Raw genomic sequence first — 17,479 nt, forward strand, 5'->3', positions numbered from 1 at the left:
AATTGGTAACTACTGAGTGTAAAAAAAAAAAAAAAAAAAAAGTTTGGCAAACTCAAGAACTGTCTTTACAGTTTTCTTTGCATACCTTACATTTGTTGAATGGTTTCCAAAACTAAAGCTTTCCCATGGGAAGGCAAAGAAACAATAGCAATTTCTTCTGAATGAAGCTCTCCTAAAGCCAAAGAGTAAACATACAGTATGTGACCTGAAAGTTTGCTTTTAACTGTACAAGTGGCTAATTACATAACTAATCAAAATACCTTCAAAAGTAATTCCTAAGGGAAGGCTGAAAAAAGAAAAAAAAGAAAAAAAAAAAAAGCAGCCCAACAAAGAGAGCTGGTGATTGATAAACAGTTATACTGTATAAATCTGTATGTGTGTGCACGTACATTCAAGTTTAATGGCGTTTAAAGATTTATTTTTCTTCTGGACAGGACTGCGTAACCCACGGGAAATCTGTATTCTACCTGAGACTCCAGTGCAGGTTAAAGAGATGGATCTGTATGCGAGACAGCTCCTGTTCCAAAAGGGAACACGAGCTGATGATGTGGCAGCCGCAGAATGTGATTACTGCATGTCCTAGGCATACTTCTCAATATCAAACACTGAAATAGTTTGAGTTTCAAGACTGATTTTGAAAGGTGGACGTGTTTGTAGAATTTAAATTCTCTCTTAAAAATTAGAGGAGTGGAGGAAAATCTGTTTCTTTAGTGGGGAGACATGAAAAAACTCGACATTTGGAGAAACAACTTTCAGGTCAGGACATGATGCATACTCACATCTCATATATGTCTTCCATTGCCACACAACACATGGAATTAACCTAGATATAGACTTCCTTTCATATTCATTCTTAAAGAAAACTAAGAGCAGGTTTAGACCTTATAAACCCTGGAGTTGTGTCTTTTTTTTTAGGCACCTGTATTACAGGCAGAAAGGAATTTAAGCATTTTGTGCTTAGTCTGTAAAGGTGTCCATTTATATGACAGTTTAACAAAACTGTCCATTTCTGTGCAAAACCTGGTAGAGGTTGCAGGTTTAGGTGTCTCAGTTTTGTTACACCACCATTCCTTGGTGTGCTGAAGGCAGGACTAGCTCAGGCATTCCCTGACCCCTACTGGCAGGGCCAGCCCCTTTAGTTTCTGCATAGAGAAGGAAGTAGAGGGGGAAAATACACTTTATGGCTTTAGGAATGCCAAGAAGAAGGTATAAGGAATTTGAAAGCCAGGCAGAAAACACTTCACAGGGAGAAAAGCCTTCTCTGAATGCTATAGCAGGCTGAAGCTATACAGGAGGAAACCAGAAAACTACTTTGAAACTGTGATCTCTTTAAACCCTTTTAGATCCTCCTGATCAGAGAGATCCATCTGTGGTTGATTTAGCAACTGCCAACACAGACAAATTCAGCTAAGACCCAAGTCGATGAACTTCTTCCTGCTACAGAAGAGGTGCTGGCACATGCTGTGTTAGAAGTACGGACACTACCTAATCATCCTTCAGAGCAGGAGACCACAGAAGATCAAGCACAGCCCCAGCCTTGGCTCAGTCCTGCCCAGCAGCTACCCAGGGTGAACAATGTGGTACAGAAGGAGATCAGCATTAAACTGGATCCACTCACTTCTGAACAGACCAACCTCCCTCTGCTTTGCAAATGGACAAGCCATGCACCTCCTGAAGGTAGTTTTACAAAAGCAGTCCAGTAATTTTACATTATAATGGCTAAAACAAGCTTAGATCAAATTTTATCTGTAATGGTGGCAGCAAACTGAAATAATAGATGAGAAGATTGCTTTTCATATTTAGACAAATTTCCAAGAGACTACAGAGAATGAGTTCACCTGGAGTAAGACAATTTTTTCATTGTAATGAAAAGTCAATAAGTTTTCAACTAAGCATTAAAACAAATCCTATTTTAAATCATTACACCTCCAGAACAGCAAGCTGAACAATAGAGATTCCAGCCTTAAATGAAATCAATCCATCTCTAGTGATTAATAAAGTCTATATTTTTATATGGAACCGTCATTTACTAACGAGTAAGTGTGTTTAAAATCCTAACTAATGTATTTGCCTTACCAAATCTGCTTCAGTTTATTTCAGCAACTGGCTGATCACGTCAAATTTAGCTGGAAAATATACAGCTCTGAAAAAATATGAGGAGAAACCTGAAGATGTACAATATAATTATGAAAAAAGACTTCCCGGTACCTCTAACATTATGTGCCAACATCAATATTCTTAATGAACTGCATTTTCCCCATATGCTTCCACGTGTGGCCAAAAAAAAAAAAGCATTAGAACCATTTTATGTTCCAAAAATGAATCTCCGAGACTCATCTCCCCCATCCCAGTTCAACCAGGTCTCTAATGCATGTCTGTCTAAGTAAATCTCTGAACTCTGCATTAACTAGAAGTCATTCCACATTTTCTGACATCATTCTGACTTTTGTATCAACTATATTTCCTGCTAGGAAAAAAAAAAAAAAAAAATCATTTGGGAAATGCATTTGTCATCATGACAACTTTCAGTATCGAATGCCCAAACTGCAAAAGATCAGATTATTTTAAGTCCCTTTCTTCTGGGTAACGGAAGGGGTTGCTTGCAGCATCTGCAGATGCATCTCTTTTCAAAATGCTGCGATGCATGTAGTTATCCATATCCTACTGCATCTCAGACACTGTTCTTGGTCAAGTTCTCTCCTGATGCTGAAATAGACTTTGCTTCTCTGCTGGGTATAATCTTTTTGCTCTGCTGAGTACCACGAGTGAATCAGCAACAGCATCTCAACACCGTAAATCAAATAAGGTGAACAACTTGCAAGCAGAGCAGGCCTTCAGCAAAAGCCTGGGAAAATTCCCCTGGCTTTAATGGGCCTTGAATTTCACCGGTTTTTGTTTCTAGCTTAGTTCTCAGTTCATCTGAATTAAACAAGCCACTTAACTTCAGAGGTAGTCAAGAGTTTTGAATCTTTAACTCAAAAGATTTGCTTTCACTGTTGTAACAGTATTGTGTGTGCGCCCACGCATGTTCTACCTTTTGGAACCTATCCACAAGAATGAAGAAGGAGACATACTGAAGATGAAAATAAGGAACTATAAAAATATACTGTCTATACTACAGCCCTGTATACCTCTGCTTTTCTCAAAGTAACCCACTGCATGTTCTTAGACACAGGTCCATATTATCTGCATCCCTTTAACTGACTTTTTGGGGAATTGCTATACAATTAAAAGCATCCAATTCATTTTCCCTCTCCAGCCTCTGAACTTACTGATGCAAGATAAACTTTATCAGAATCCATGTTGACCTTCCTCTCTTTTGAACTCACAAACATTGATTAACTTGTAAGTTATGTAGCAGTGGGACAACTTAAATAGCACCCTTTTCAGTACTTTGTTTCCTGCTGACTAGGTATTTCAGCACCTGTAACTCCTCAAAAATGAGTTCAGCTGAAGCTGACTGAATAACAAGAGCTACAACTTGGCTTATTTCCCTTTTTTTTTTTCAGCTCATGAAAGTGGAGAATCTTACCAGAACGGTAAGAAAAGGTTGGATCACCTCTCCTATGAAGACAGGCTGAGAGATTTGGGGGTGTTCAGGATGGAGAAGAGAAGGCTCCAGGGAGACCTTAAAACCCCTTCCAGTCCCTAAAGGGGGCTACAGGAGAGATGGGCCTACAGGGACTCTTGATCAGGGAGTAGAGCGATAGAATGAGGGCTAATGGTTTTAAACTGAAAGAGGGGAGATTTAGATTAGATATTAGGAAGAAATTCTTTACTGTGAGGGTGGAGAGACACTGGAACAGGTTGCCCAGAGAAGCTGTGGCTGCCCCATCCCTGGGGGTGTTCAATGCCAGGTTGCACGGGTCTTTGAGCAACCTGGTCTAGTGGGAGGTGTCCCTGCCCAGGGCAGGGGGGTTGGAACTCCCTTCCAATCTGAACCATTCTATGATGATACTATGATTTACGTGCAAGTTATTGATTCATAAGCATTACACTTCAGGTCACTGTAAACTGTGTTAGCATTTTTCACAGTGGCCCCTACTCCAAGTTTATTTTTAAACAATTTGCTTTTCTTTTTCAGCTCAGCCATTTCTACCCTTTTGCCTTGCAGTCCTGCCTCATTACAGAGCTCAAGAGATAACTTCTTGCTAAGAAATAAGGTCAGAATGAATAATACTAGTAGTGTTATTTATGTATGGATAACGCATTCCATGAACGTTTTCTCCAAAATTATTTCAAAATGCTGTTTTGATATTCAGATTTCTTTAATGAGCAGTATCTTGTGTTCGTAACTAAAACATAAAACAGTGCAACATGTACAGAAGCTTTTATAGTGCCGGCATCACAGCTAACAGCAACTAGTACAAACACATTCTTTTTTTGTGACATTACATTTTTGGAGTTCAATGGCCCTTATTATATCTCAAAGCAAGATGAAGCTTCTCATGATTAACCATGTGCATGATATGACAGCAGAATCACAAAAAGGTCAGTTATCTACATCCAGTAGGTCGACCCCATCACTTTAATTACAATTTTTTTTTCTTTGAGGGTGGGTCAGGGGAATGGGGTGATGGTAGAGGCGAAAGAGAGGGCAATCAATGTTTCCACAAGAGGTATTAGACCTTATAAACTATTGCAAATATTTTTGCAGTGTACATAGCAAGCTAGGCACATCGGTGTCCTGTGCTGCCCAGCTACAAAATACCAAATTTCAGAAGCAGCTGTTCCATTGAATTCTTAATTTTACCTATGCACACAGAAGAGTACATTAGGTGATTAACACATGGTATGTTTGGTCTAGGTGACCAGTCAAGTCTTTTCCATTGCTGACTTAGTGGGTTTTCAAGTCTTTCTTCAAAATGATTACATATTATTTTGTAAAACAAAGAGTTCCCTATAAATCCTTATTAGTGTACTGGGCACTGGGGACAAAAGAACTGCCATAAGCCTAGAAACCAGAAGAAAAAGACTCATTCCAGACATTACTTACTTGCAATGACGTAGATTTTATAACTTGATCTTTTGGGTTTCGTTTCCCCAGTTACATGATGGGCAAAATAAATTATGTTGCAGGGTGCATACGGCACCCTGGCAGCATGCATATCTATTTAAGTCTGAATACTAAGAATCTTTATTATAAAGCTATAAAAGAAGAAAAATAAGGAGTTTACTGGTGTATTTACCAGTGCTGCTATAGCACTCAGCATCTTCAAGATAGTAAAGTTCCCATTTTGTTTTGCTCTGCACAAATGAAAGGCCTTTATCATGAAGAGTTTTCCATCTGTGACCGAAACCATAACCCCTTAGTGCATTTTTTGTTTACCAGGTATATTTATGTTCATCTACTTTTCTGTAACCATGTGTAGTTTTAAAGCAGAGTTTATACCGGGCACAATTCTAGAATCCTTCCTCCCCTCAGAAGTACCTGGGAAATTTGGCTCTTCCACTCGACATTGCCCAGGTTATGAGCTTTCGCTTAGATATAAGGACAAAATTTACTCCCCAGTGGCCAGTCAAACTAGCTAGTAGTCTCCCCACATTCACTACTGGTCACAGGTATATATAAAAGCCATAATAGATGCTGATGGATATTCTACTTGTCAGCCTGTACTGTAGAAATCTAGAGTAGATTTGGTATCAGGTCTAATCCCTACTCTTAAACACTATAAAAGGACAGGTATTTTTTGGCTGCGCAAAACAATGAGCATCCTACTCTCCCCACTAAATTTTGACTGAAGTCAAGTGCATGTGAAACGATTTACGTTCAGGTCAAACCTCAGCAGAATTTTTCTTTGAGTAGGAATCACATTACTTGGCTCATCTGTGCTAGTTCAATACCTTATCACACTCTCTTGCAACGTAGAAAAACTTTCTGAGGTATTTTGTTCTCACACAGCCCTGAAACTTGGAAGAGACTAAGAAAGTACTTTATGCACCAGATACCACTCAGTCAAATAAGCTGCAAGTTGCACATCTTTCTGGCTGTCACAGCATTCGGTTTGTTGAAAGGCACCTGGTATGTTTGTACACAGGTGAAAGTCACGTTAAATATTTGTTCTCGATTAGGTATTATTTTTGCTATCACCATCTGCACCAATATGACTCACCCATTCATAAACTTTCTTTTCTTTGAGAAAGCAGGGGAGTTATTGTTACATATATTAATCATTCCAGCTTTATGAACTGAAAGCTTCTTCGCTTCTTATTGCCACCCAGATGTTCAGGGTTTAACCATTCAAACCTAAAGATATTCAAAACTATAAAAGAAAGCAAACCTGTGCATTTTTAATGGAAGAATGTAACCAAGAGCTGCTGCTGAGTGACATGAACCAAAAATAAAGTTAGACATGACTAAGCACACACTTGCCAAACAACTTCTAAGACCAATTTAAGAATCAAACACACCACTGCCAAAGCTTTGAACTAGAGGAAGCAGATGCTTTTGCTGCTGTGACATGCATTTCCACCCAGCAGGTAGACAGGATGAAATCCGGTCTCATCAGGTCACTAACAAGGATTCAGGGCTAACAGCAGATTGGGCTAAGCCAGCAATAACAACACTTTTACATATGATTTCCTGATACATGGAAGTTAGATATTTCCGCTATTTCATCTTCTATTTTTCTTTGGACAAACTGGTGAAAACTAAATTGCAACGGAATGCAGGCATCTATTCTGATACACAATAGTTTATTGAAATAAACTGCACAGGAAACATTCCTTCCCTGTATGTATGTATGATTACCAAGTGAAGTTACCACGTGTACAAGCAGTCAAAGGCAAAGATACTTTGCTTAATAAAACTAAAGGTGATACAGGCAGGATTAATTCCTGGTAAAATAATAGTTCCTTCAAAGTCCATTTAGAAGAGCTATTGCTGTCAATATAATGAGTTTGTTTGGTTTATTACCATCATATGTTTTTACAGAGTTAAATCTTTAGATGTTTATATCTTTACTTGGCAAAAGCAAAAACCAGGCCTGTGAAGTTCTGAGAGCCAGGTCTGTGTGAATTAAACCAAAAATTTTTCTTTCTACCACGAACAAATAGATTTGCTACAGCAGTAGCAATAGAAGGGAAAGTCTGCTTGGGAAAACATAATAATACACTTTCCACAAGATATCTGTTTCATCAAGAAATTGTTCATGCCACAGTCAGTTTCCATTTCTCTCTTTTTCTCCCCAGAGGTCCTTAATGTCAACTACAGGCTGCTTCTGGTCACTTTCCCAAGGGAAAGCTTTGTGTGGCATTAATGGCTGGAAAGGCACAGATTGAGATCAGCATGAAAATACGTGGAACATAAAGCTATAATGACAGCAATAGCGTATTTTAAACTCAGGGGTCCCCAGGGTATTACATCAGTAACTCAGCTGAGACACTGAACCAAGAGAAGAATTCTCACATTATTTAACTATTTGTTATGAAACATCAAATAGTTGAAAAGAGAGAAGATGTTTTTATTAAAGTTCCTCAGCTGTTAAACCCTAAAGCCAAAAGCTCCCTCTATGAGCCCACTGACCTCATGGATGCATATGTAGGCTTTGGTGCATTCAGAGAGAAGTCATGTAGAGCAGCACAAGCGTGGGGGCCCTGCTCAGCTAGAAGACAGTCCTGTTGGGGAGAAACAACTACCCTGTCCCACCAGCCCAGCAGCTGGTCCCCCATGAACACCAGGCCCCACACATGTAGGGGAGCACCCCAGCCCTGCCACCCTTGCCCATGCAAAGCCAGGCACAGCCATTGCAGCTCCATGCTCTCTGCAGGCCATGCACAGGAGAGGGTGGTTGGCTGTTGGGGCGCCATTTGCTCTCCAAACAACTGTTCCCCGTCTTAGCTTTGAAAAAGGCAAGAGGCAGAGTTTCCCGTACTGCTTCGGAAACAGTTGCTTCAGCAATGCCTGCTGTCACAGGATCAGGGGATAATTTAGGTTAGAAGGGATCTCTTGTGATCATTGAGTCTTACCCCGTGTTCACTTGATTCACTTCCCCATGGAAGTACCACAGACCCACACATACAGGACCCATTGATCAACCATACGGAACTACTACCTACAAGTGGGGGATCATACGTTGTTAAAAGGTATCCGGTAGCCAGTGCTGAAACAGTAACTGAAATACATCCACAGCTTTCTCGAACACGTAAGTACACATCTTCTCTACATAAATGTAAAACAACACATTTCAAAACACAGATGAATTAAAAATGACACAGAAGTTCACTTGGAGGTGGGGAGGGGGTCCTGTTTATTCAAGTGCAGCTGTTTATATCAGATGCAGCTTAAAATCAATTGAAAATGCGACAGTAAGCCTGTGATAGGAACATTAATTACCTGGAACAGACAGGCTGGGTTTAATTCAAATATTGGCCAGCATTTTAATAGCTCTTAGCAGCAGAGCAGTAAGCAAGAGCAACCCAAGATGCTGGAGATGGGCTGTGTCTGAAGGTGTTCCAACCACGCAGTGATGTGTGGTGCTTACAGCCAGCAGCAGGCACAGGATTGACTACAGATGTTCATTTGCTCCTGTATTTCCACTTGTCTCTTAACTATCAAAGGTTTCTCCAGCTTACACATCGGCTTCAGAATACCACTCTATCTTAGATAAATGTCTTTCTCACAAGAGAGAACTGGTTTTCCTAAGTGGAAGACACTCCAAAATTTCAACAGAAGTCAGCGATAACAGTGGTGGCCGTTCATTATTTCTGATAGATAAACTGAGGACTTCTCAGACTTCAGAGAAATATTTTAGAAGTCGAATTTACTGTCTGTTCTCAGGCTCAGTGGCACAGAAAGCGAAAGGGATTATATCTTAATATTCTGCATTCAAAAGAGTCTAATTTAATTACAGGGCTGCATTTTGTTCTGTGCAAAATTCAATAAACTGTGGTTGTGCACTAACGAAATATTGAAGAGGAAATGAAAAGTATATTCAGTCAAGTTTCATTTTCATGAAAACATAAGTATAGACAAGAGGGAATATAAATAGTGCACATTGGAAGGCTTCATTATTTAAAAGTTGCATGTAAGCACTCCTTTAATCAACAAAGACTAAAGAAAGGAGAATTATGCCACAGACCACTTTTATTTTTCTTCAAAATTAGATAGGTAAAGATAGCGGACTAGCATTTATTAATAAGTGAAAGGAGGCCTTAAAAATCTGAAGAAATAATAAACTCATCCGCCCAGCTGTGACTCCTCCAAGTTATTCTGTCTCAATCCAAACACCTTCAGCACTGGTCCTTTAAAAAGACCTTTTCAATCTTTCCTTGCCTTTTACAATACACCAGTGTTGCTCAATTCATTTAAGGCTTAATTCATGAATAAGAAACCACATCTACTCCACACTCCTGCTTGGGATCTATCACACAGCTGGGATGAAAGGGCCTCGATTCAGAAGTTGCCAGGAAGCCAGGTCACAGTGGTACAGGGTCAAAGTTTAGGCCAATACAATGAAGCCCACAAAAATTTGAGTAATATGCACTTCTCATGACAATACATGGGAACTTACACTTACAGAGTCCCACAAAATACTCCTTCTGGATCCCAAAAGTCTCATTAAAGAGAAAACATGAGCAGATCCTGTGGGCATGAAGTATTTCTCACCCTTGGCTGAAACTGCTGGGATGGGGAAAAAAAAGGAGATGGCAATTGTAGCAGAACGTAAAGCAGAGCACTGTCCGGTCTCCAGTGCTACGTGGCTGCTGACCAGAATAAATGATGATTTTCCTCATCTGAATCTTAAGAAACACTTTGGGGATCACAGGAATGTTGCACAATGTTTAGAGAGGGGAAGGAAAAGCACACTCCAGTCTTGGACGGGGGGGGAGGTTGTGAGAGGCTCCCAAAGTCCACTCATGATGCTCAGGAACACTAAAAAGCATCTGTGTGTCTGCCTCAGTTGGGCAGCAGCCCCCTCAGTATGCAGTTCACATACAGCTTTACCTCCACAAGAAAAAGAAACATTCAGCAGGGAGGGAAAAAAAAATAAAAATAATCCATTAACATTCCAAAACATAAAACATTGGGACAGAGTGTTTGCATCTTATGGAGTGTTTGCTATGAAATTCTGAACTGCCAAATGAAATTCATCAGTGCAAAAAATAGCAGAGAAATACCAAAAGATGCCATCATGTCCAGAACCGCAAGCATTTCCTTGTATTCACTATCCCCATAGCTAGACAGGGAGGTTCCTCCACCCAGTGTGACTGTAACTTCCCTTATAGAAATACCACGCGCACTCTGAGTAAAGCATTGAATGTGGTTTTTAATGCTGATGATTCAGCTCAGAAGTGGCACACAAACAGCCAGGCTCACTGGAGCTTCATTCTGCATTTGCAAGCAGCAGCCAGAGACGCTGGGAGTATCCCCTACAATTGTTAACCAAATGGAAAGATCCCCCCTTCATCCATTTCAAGCTCGAGCAATTACGCAAATCATCACCTTCTCTGCCAAAGTAAGTCTCTGCGATAGAGATGCAATTTGCAGCTGAATGGGAAACTTTTGGTTACAAAGAGATGAGTATGTTCCAGCAGAGATAAGGCTATCCCTACCTACACCTGCTTCGGCTGCTTTTGGAAGGGTGGGTTCCATTCTTCTACAGAATTACACCCAGTGCGAACTGAGGCCATGAAAAGGAAATCTTGACGCTCCTTGATCAAAGGAATAACTGCTGACCATTGCTCAATGCAAGACTTATCAGCTCTAATGGTATTGTACCCCAGTTCCCATTCTGCCTCTCCTCCTCAGCCACATCCCAGTCTTTTTACTTAGGAACGCGCAAGCCTCACCCTGGCAAAACTCCAATTCTCTTTGCAGTCACAACACCATTTCTTGTTTCCCCTTATGTCATCTTTTAGCTCGTCTTCAGCCTTTATATCCAAGTACCCACAGATGCCGGGCTCTTTATTGCAATCCTCTTCAAACCCACATCCATCATCATACCTTTCTTATCAACTATCCCACTGGTTTCTCATCATATTGTTCTTGTGCAGAAGAACTCCCTGTGCAGTTGTCCATGTTTAACATGGACACAGCAATCTGGGATTGCAATTAGATTTAGGAAGATTCCATTCAGCTCTAGACTTGAAGAGTCCAAATACATTTTGCGCACTTCAAGGAATGAACTAATGGCAGTATCACAAATCTCTAATGAATACATCCAAATTATGACTTATTTATTTTTGCCCAAGACATAAAAAACATATTCCATTCACAGGAATAGCAGAGCAAAAAAACCCAAAACCTTTCACAGTCTGCAATCCTGCCAAATTTTAGATACTAAATTCAAGCATTAGCACACTTAATGAACTAAAGTGAGGTGATCAGAGTATTTTTTTTTTTTATATGGACAACCAAAATGGCATTTCATTCTCGTTCTGAGAAACATCTGGACTCTTACTGTAACATCCCTAAAAATCAGCCTGAAGGTGTTACTGCAAACAGAAACCACAGGCAACACAAAAACACAGTTATTTGCCCACACAAAACACTGCAAATGAGCTAACAGTAAATCAATTGATAACTATTAGCTTTTTTATAATCCAGAGTTTTCAAAAGCCCTAAAGACAGTCAAATTAAACTTCATAAGGGCCTGGAATGGATTGTACATCAGACAAATTTTGTTGGGGAAGGTTTTCAAAGGGACAAAGGTTATCCCTCAGCTTTGGATACCACTTATACCATCATCCAAAATCCTGTTCTACACCAACACCCAAAAGACCTCAGTCTTGACAGGCTGGGCCCCTGTGTCATGGCCAAGTGGAGCCTGAGTCCAGACATTATGTCTTTTTTTTTTTTTTTTTTTTTTTTTTTTTTTTTTTGCTTATCTGGATTGAGTAGCTTCCATTTGGTGGGTTTCCTTAGATTGTTCCTTATATACACTGCAAGATCGTGTCTCATAAAATTCATTGGCAGTGGTTACCATTTAGTTTTAAAACAAGAGGAAGAGAAAGCACAGTACCAATGAGATGGATATATGTCATAAATGAGTTTATTTGCTGCAATATTTATCTTAAAGATAAGAAGACAGAAGAAACCACACAGAAAAAAAGTGAGAAGACTGATGACAGCAGAAGACCCAAATTCCAGTATTCTATTTTATCCATTGGAAAAAAAAAAAACCCAAACATTTCTTCCTAACTATAATCCTGGTCCCAGTTCTCCCTTTAGCAGTTTGTTCTGAACAGAAATTGCATGTTTCCACGTTGTTTAATCCTGCCCTGTCCCAGAGATAGTTCTTGAGTTTTGTCACCCTTTACAACAGCTGCTTTTTCTTAAGTTATCCAAAAGGTGAAAGGAGGAGACAGAGGGAGCGTGGAAACAGTGCTATTTAGAACTCTCTTATGGCTTTGGCCAAACATCATCCATGAGAGTAGGAAATGAGGAGACGCGATGGGGTGAAGGTTCTTGATTGTTTACAATTAAACACCCAAACCACGAGATATTTATTATTTCATCTTTGACATGCAAATTTTAGGAATCCAAAATAGAGCTTTCACAAAACTTTTTATATGCCATTGAATTAGTGTATAGTTCGGATCCAAAAAGAAAAATCACCTTACTCTAAATGTATTTGCACTGATAGTTCTATCTAAAAATCATCTCTTAAACTCCACAGAATGTTTTAAAAACTGCTGGAAGAAACACCATTTCCCTTCTATTGCATACATTTATGAAGCAGTTTTTGTAAACTTTGGAGATGGTCATTCTTGTTATTTCAGCAGAACCTCCCCCATGACTGCACAGAGCTTGCGCTCTACCTGGAACTCCCAGCACCCCTCCACGTTCCTCTGAGGCCGTCTAAGAATCTCCTAAATTCCCACAGAGAAATAAAAAGGACACTAATACATAAAGGGGAAACAGAATTATTTCCCATGGCTGCGAGTGCCAATTCTGGTATTATTTATCTCTTCATTTCAATAAACAGCAACATCTTGCTGCAGCCAGAATTTGAAATAGCAAATGGGACCGAAGGATTTGCCTATTTCTAAGGGCATCAAGGATTAGGTCTATTGAAAGGCTGAGAGAAGGTTCTGTGAGGAGACTGCTTGGCACCAGCTTGCCATATCCATGATCGTGAACGCTGCTCTCCAGCTTCTAGAACTACATTTGCACGCACAAATTAAATTAAATATGCCAAAAGAATACTGTGATACCGTATAATATGCACTGTAAATTTTAAATGTAATTGCTTCCTATAACCATGTTTGCCTTAACACTGTAAATACGGAAGGGTGTAACCCTTAAACAGGTCCTTATCGGTTAACTACATAGAAATAAGAAACAGTTGGTGAGTTTTGAAATTTATTGACTCAGCAGTTTACTATGAGAGATGACTTGGCTGCACTGAAAGAAAAGAACGGGGAAAAAAAAAAAGACAAGTTCTCTGTAGGCAGCTGGCTCTCACTTACGCTCTTTTTAAGACCATACATACCAAATTTAAATCTGTTGTGAGGAAAATTATAATAAATCTGCTTCCCCCCTCTTTATACTGAAATAGTGAATTATTTATGCAGTATCTGCTTTCCAGATTTCCGAATATCAGTGAAGTTTTTTGCCAAAAATTTATAAAAATATATATACACACACACACACATACATAAAAAAAATAATCACAAAACATCACTGTTTTATACTGGCCAAAGCATAGTTTATACTATAATAAAACACAGCTTATCATCTGGTGTGCCTGATCTCACAAAAAATGCCTGTGAGATTTCCACTGAATTAAACAAGACCATTCACTTGACTAGTTACTCGTGCAAGCTTGCAAGGCTGAACCTTTAAGTTTTTACACACAAGACTTAAATGAATATGTCATTTTACAAGGGAATCTGAAGCAAATGGTGATTCATTGATCATAGACAAGTGGAACATATGGTCCTGACTACTCATGAGGAGAAAAGAATAGGAGAAAGAGTGCTTGTCCCTTTGTATTCAGGAGAGTTTCACTGACACTGAGAAAATAGCAGAGTATGAAATCAAGTAGAAAAATGATATTTTATTTGCAGAAATTGGTGTTTCCATCCCCACTTTATCTTCACCATTGTTTCTAAACTGCTGACCATAAAAACCACCCAATACTGAGCTTATAATTAATTATTATTATACTAGAGGTGAAGTCTTGGGTACCATACTTTCTGGAAACACCTCTACTCTCCCAGAACCATTCTCTCTGGCAGCACACGCTTGATTTAATCAAAATGCCACAAATGACCTCATTCTTCAGCATTTTCCTTTTAATGAGGTAGGGTCATTTATAGCAAACAAGTTTGCCCTGGATTCGGCTGCAACTAATTCCCTCTGTTTTGCTAATATTTCTGTTATAAAATAAAAATTATACCTGTCTTAACTGGCTGCCACTCCACTGGCTTCAGAGAAGCTATACTGGGGCTGAGTGTGGCTACACGCAGGCTTTCCCACTTTACTTCACAACCCTAACTTCTGTTACCTACATTTTTACTTTTTTACTGGTTTAGCACCTAACTTGTTTTAACTTCAACTTTTAACTTTAGCTTTTTCACACCTTTCTTAACACTTCTTATTTTCCTTACTTTTAATCCAGCAATTCAATGCTATCTGCCTATCTACCTTTCCCCTTACTACTCATCTCTCCAAATTAACAGTAGTTAGGAATATAATTCACAGACAATCTATAGAGAGAGACAGCATATGATTATACATTATAATTAACTCTGCTTTCCTGAACAAAGTGGTTTTAGTTGCATTTGAACAGAGTTCTATAAAATCAATAGATTCTACTCAGTTTTGTTACTCTAAATGTTAAGGGGATGTTGGACCAGCTCACACTGTTCCTAACCATTTCTAAAAACCACCAATTGAACCCTTGCAAACCATTAAACCAGGTTTAATTTCAGTTCAAATCCTTGAAGAAGCTGTGGTTCAAGGTAATGCTCAAGTTATCCTATGGAGACCAGCACATGGTTTACAACCGTTTAAATATGGATTGAATTCCACATCCAAATTGAACTAGGAAAAGACACACTTCCCATCTGTGGCACCTTCTTAAAGGGTTTACAAACTGCCACACCAGTGAAGTCAGAGAAAGGAAGTTATGGGAACTTGGACAGCAATCGAGGGAGATGAGAGACTGAGGCAGCAAGGAAGAACAATAATACCATGACATAGCTAAACAGAACAATTCATATACCAAGCGTTTCTAGCTGGGAAAAAGGAAAGAATCTAGTGGGGAAATCTGGATTTATTTTAACACTTTGATCAACAGCAATGATGGGAAACATCTTACAAGAGTTTTGCAATATTGAACTCAATAGGTTTAAAAAAAATAAAAATCAAAACACAACAAAACAAACCACCCAACCATCAGTCTGTAACCCATATAGATAAAGCCAGCATTTTACACCATCACAATTTAATTAGAGCTTTTGAAGCCATGCACCTTTGATCTGAGCCAAGCGATAAATGTGTTATATTTTAAATGGATTATTACATGTTCTGTTTAACACAATGGTAGGTTTGAGCCAGCACAGTCTCGGTGTAATGAGGAAATAACCTGAATGGAACAGCCACAAAAAGCAGAGGCATCTGCTCTGCTCCTTTCAAACATACAGGTTCCTGGCTGCCTAAAAATTTCTAAAGAATCACAACAAATAACATCTACCCAACCTGGGGAACGAGGGACTGGATACACACTATTTGCAGAGTAAAACTCTTGCCTTTGCATTTTCAAAGTACCAATGTGACAAGTATGGCTTGTAAGTGTTTTCCAGTGCAACCACAGAGGACACAAAGACAACAGATCTTGTGAGGGGCCTTTTCCAACAGAAATGAGCCAAAGCCAGAGTTTTTGTTAAGAACCCCTTTCAATTTTTGGGAAAGCACAAATGGAATTCCCTTTCAGGAACTGGATCTATCGTTATGAGAACCCAATTTCAGTCAAAGGCAGTGCAATTGTCCCAAATTTGACTACCTGAGGTTTTTCAGAGCACATCAGATGTCCTCAGCCCTAATAAGCACAAAAGTCAGACAATTGCAGCTCTCCAACTTGGAACTCAAACCCCTATCCTGGAATAGTTTTGAATCCCTTAACTTGTCATAAGTTAACTCACTTATCCAGAGGTGTTTCAGTGTTCAAGAAAGAACAGGCTGGATCCAAATGTATTCTAAACTGCTCTTACAATATTTGTAAGTTTTTTTCTAACTTCATATTCAGAGTAATCAGCGGGTTGTCTGTGTTTCTAGCTTTAAGATGAAGAATGTTACGACTGGCTGAGTCTGAAGACAATAAAAGCAGAAGGCATATTGCAAAGACAGACATATTTCAGAAGACAAGCATACTTCAAAATATTACGTTAGGTGTACCAAGGTTAAAAAAACCCAAACAAACAAACTTACTTTCTGTTCTGATGCCCTAGGTCAGATTTTATGGCACTCATTAGAATCTCATATATCAGTAAATATGACATTCTTTTATCTCTTACACCTGCCACCAGAAACTATTCAAAGCTATTAGGTGTCCGCGAGCTGCTTCCTAGTATCAGTTCCTTTCTCCACGATTCAGCATAGTACATTTATCCACCTAAAAATTGACAAGCAGGCTGTAAAGCTGCAATAATAGAAGTACATGAATATGAAATAATTGTCCCCAATGATAGGTTAGTGGTATATATGTTAATAATACTGTAGAAACAGCCACTTAAAACACAAAACTGCTAAAGTGGAAGAAGCAAACAAAAACCAGTGATTATCAATAGCCCAGTGAAAGGTATCAACTGCAGGGAACTATGGGAATGTGAACCCAGTGTGCTAATTCCAATATTTAAACTACTTGGGCTGAATGCCAGTTTGTTTTTTGTTGGTAGCAAAATGGGCATTGGGGGAAGACAGGAATAAAAAAATGCAACTAAATTTCCATCCTAATCATATTTCTCAATGTTGTCACTGTTTAGAGGCTCACTGAAGCACTCCCATTGTTGAGGAAGACTCCTCATGGAATAAAGGAGCTGTACAAAATATCCCTTCCGGTCTGCCTTTGGCCCCGCAGTCCCTATCTGATAGGGAGCGCAGTAACTTTTTGCAGATGCGTTGTTCTCTCCTACTGTACATCTCTTCCTGCAGAATAAAATGCTTCTGAAGAGCCGTTGGTCTACTGAATTTCACTGAATCTTTTTTTTTTTTTTTTTAGAGTTGGAAGGGACCGTATAGATCATCTAGTCCAACTCCCCTGCTGAAGCAGGATTGCTTAGAGAATGCTACTCAGGACTGCATCCAGGCGGGTCTTGAAAATCTCCAAAGAAGGGGACTCCACAACCTCCCTGGGCAGCCTGTTCCAGGGCTCTGTCACCCTCACTGTGAAGAAATTCTTTCTCATATTCGAGTGGAACCTCTTATGTTCCAACTTGTGCCCGTTGCCCCTCGTCCTGTCACTGGGAACCACTGAAAAGAGTCTGGCTCCCTCCTCCTTCAACCCACCCTTGAGATACTTATAGGCATTAA

The sequence above is a fragment of the Numenius arquata genome, chromosome 6, assembly GCF_964106895.1.
Source record: "Numenius arquata chromosome 6, bNumArq3.hap1.1, whole genome shotgun sequence".
Lineage (NCBI taxonomy): Eukaryota > Metazoa > Chordata > Aves > Charadriiformes > Scolopacidae > Numenius > Numenius arquata.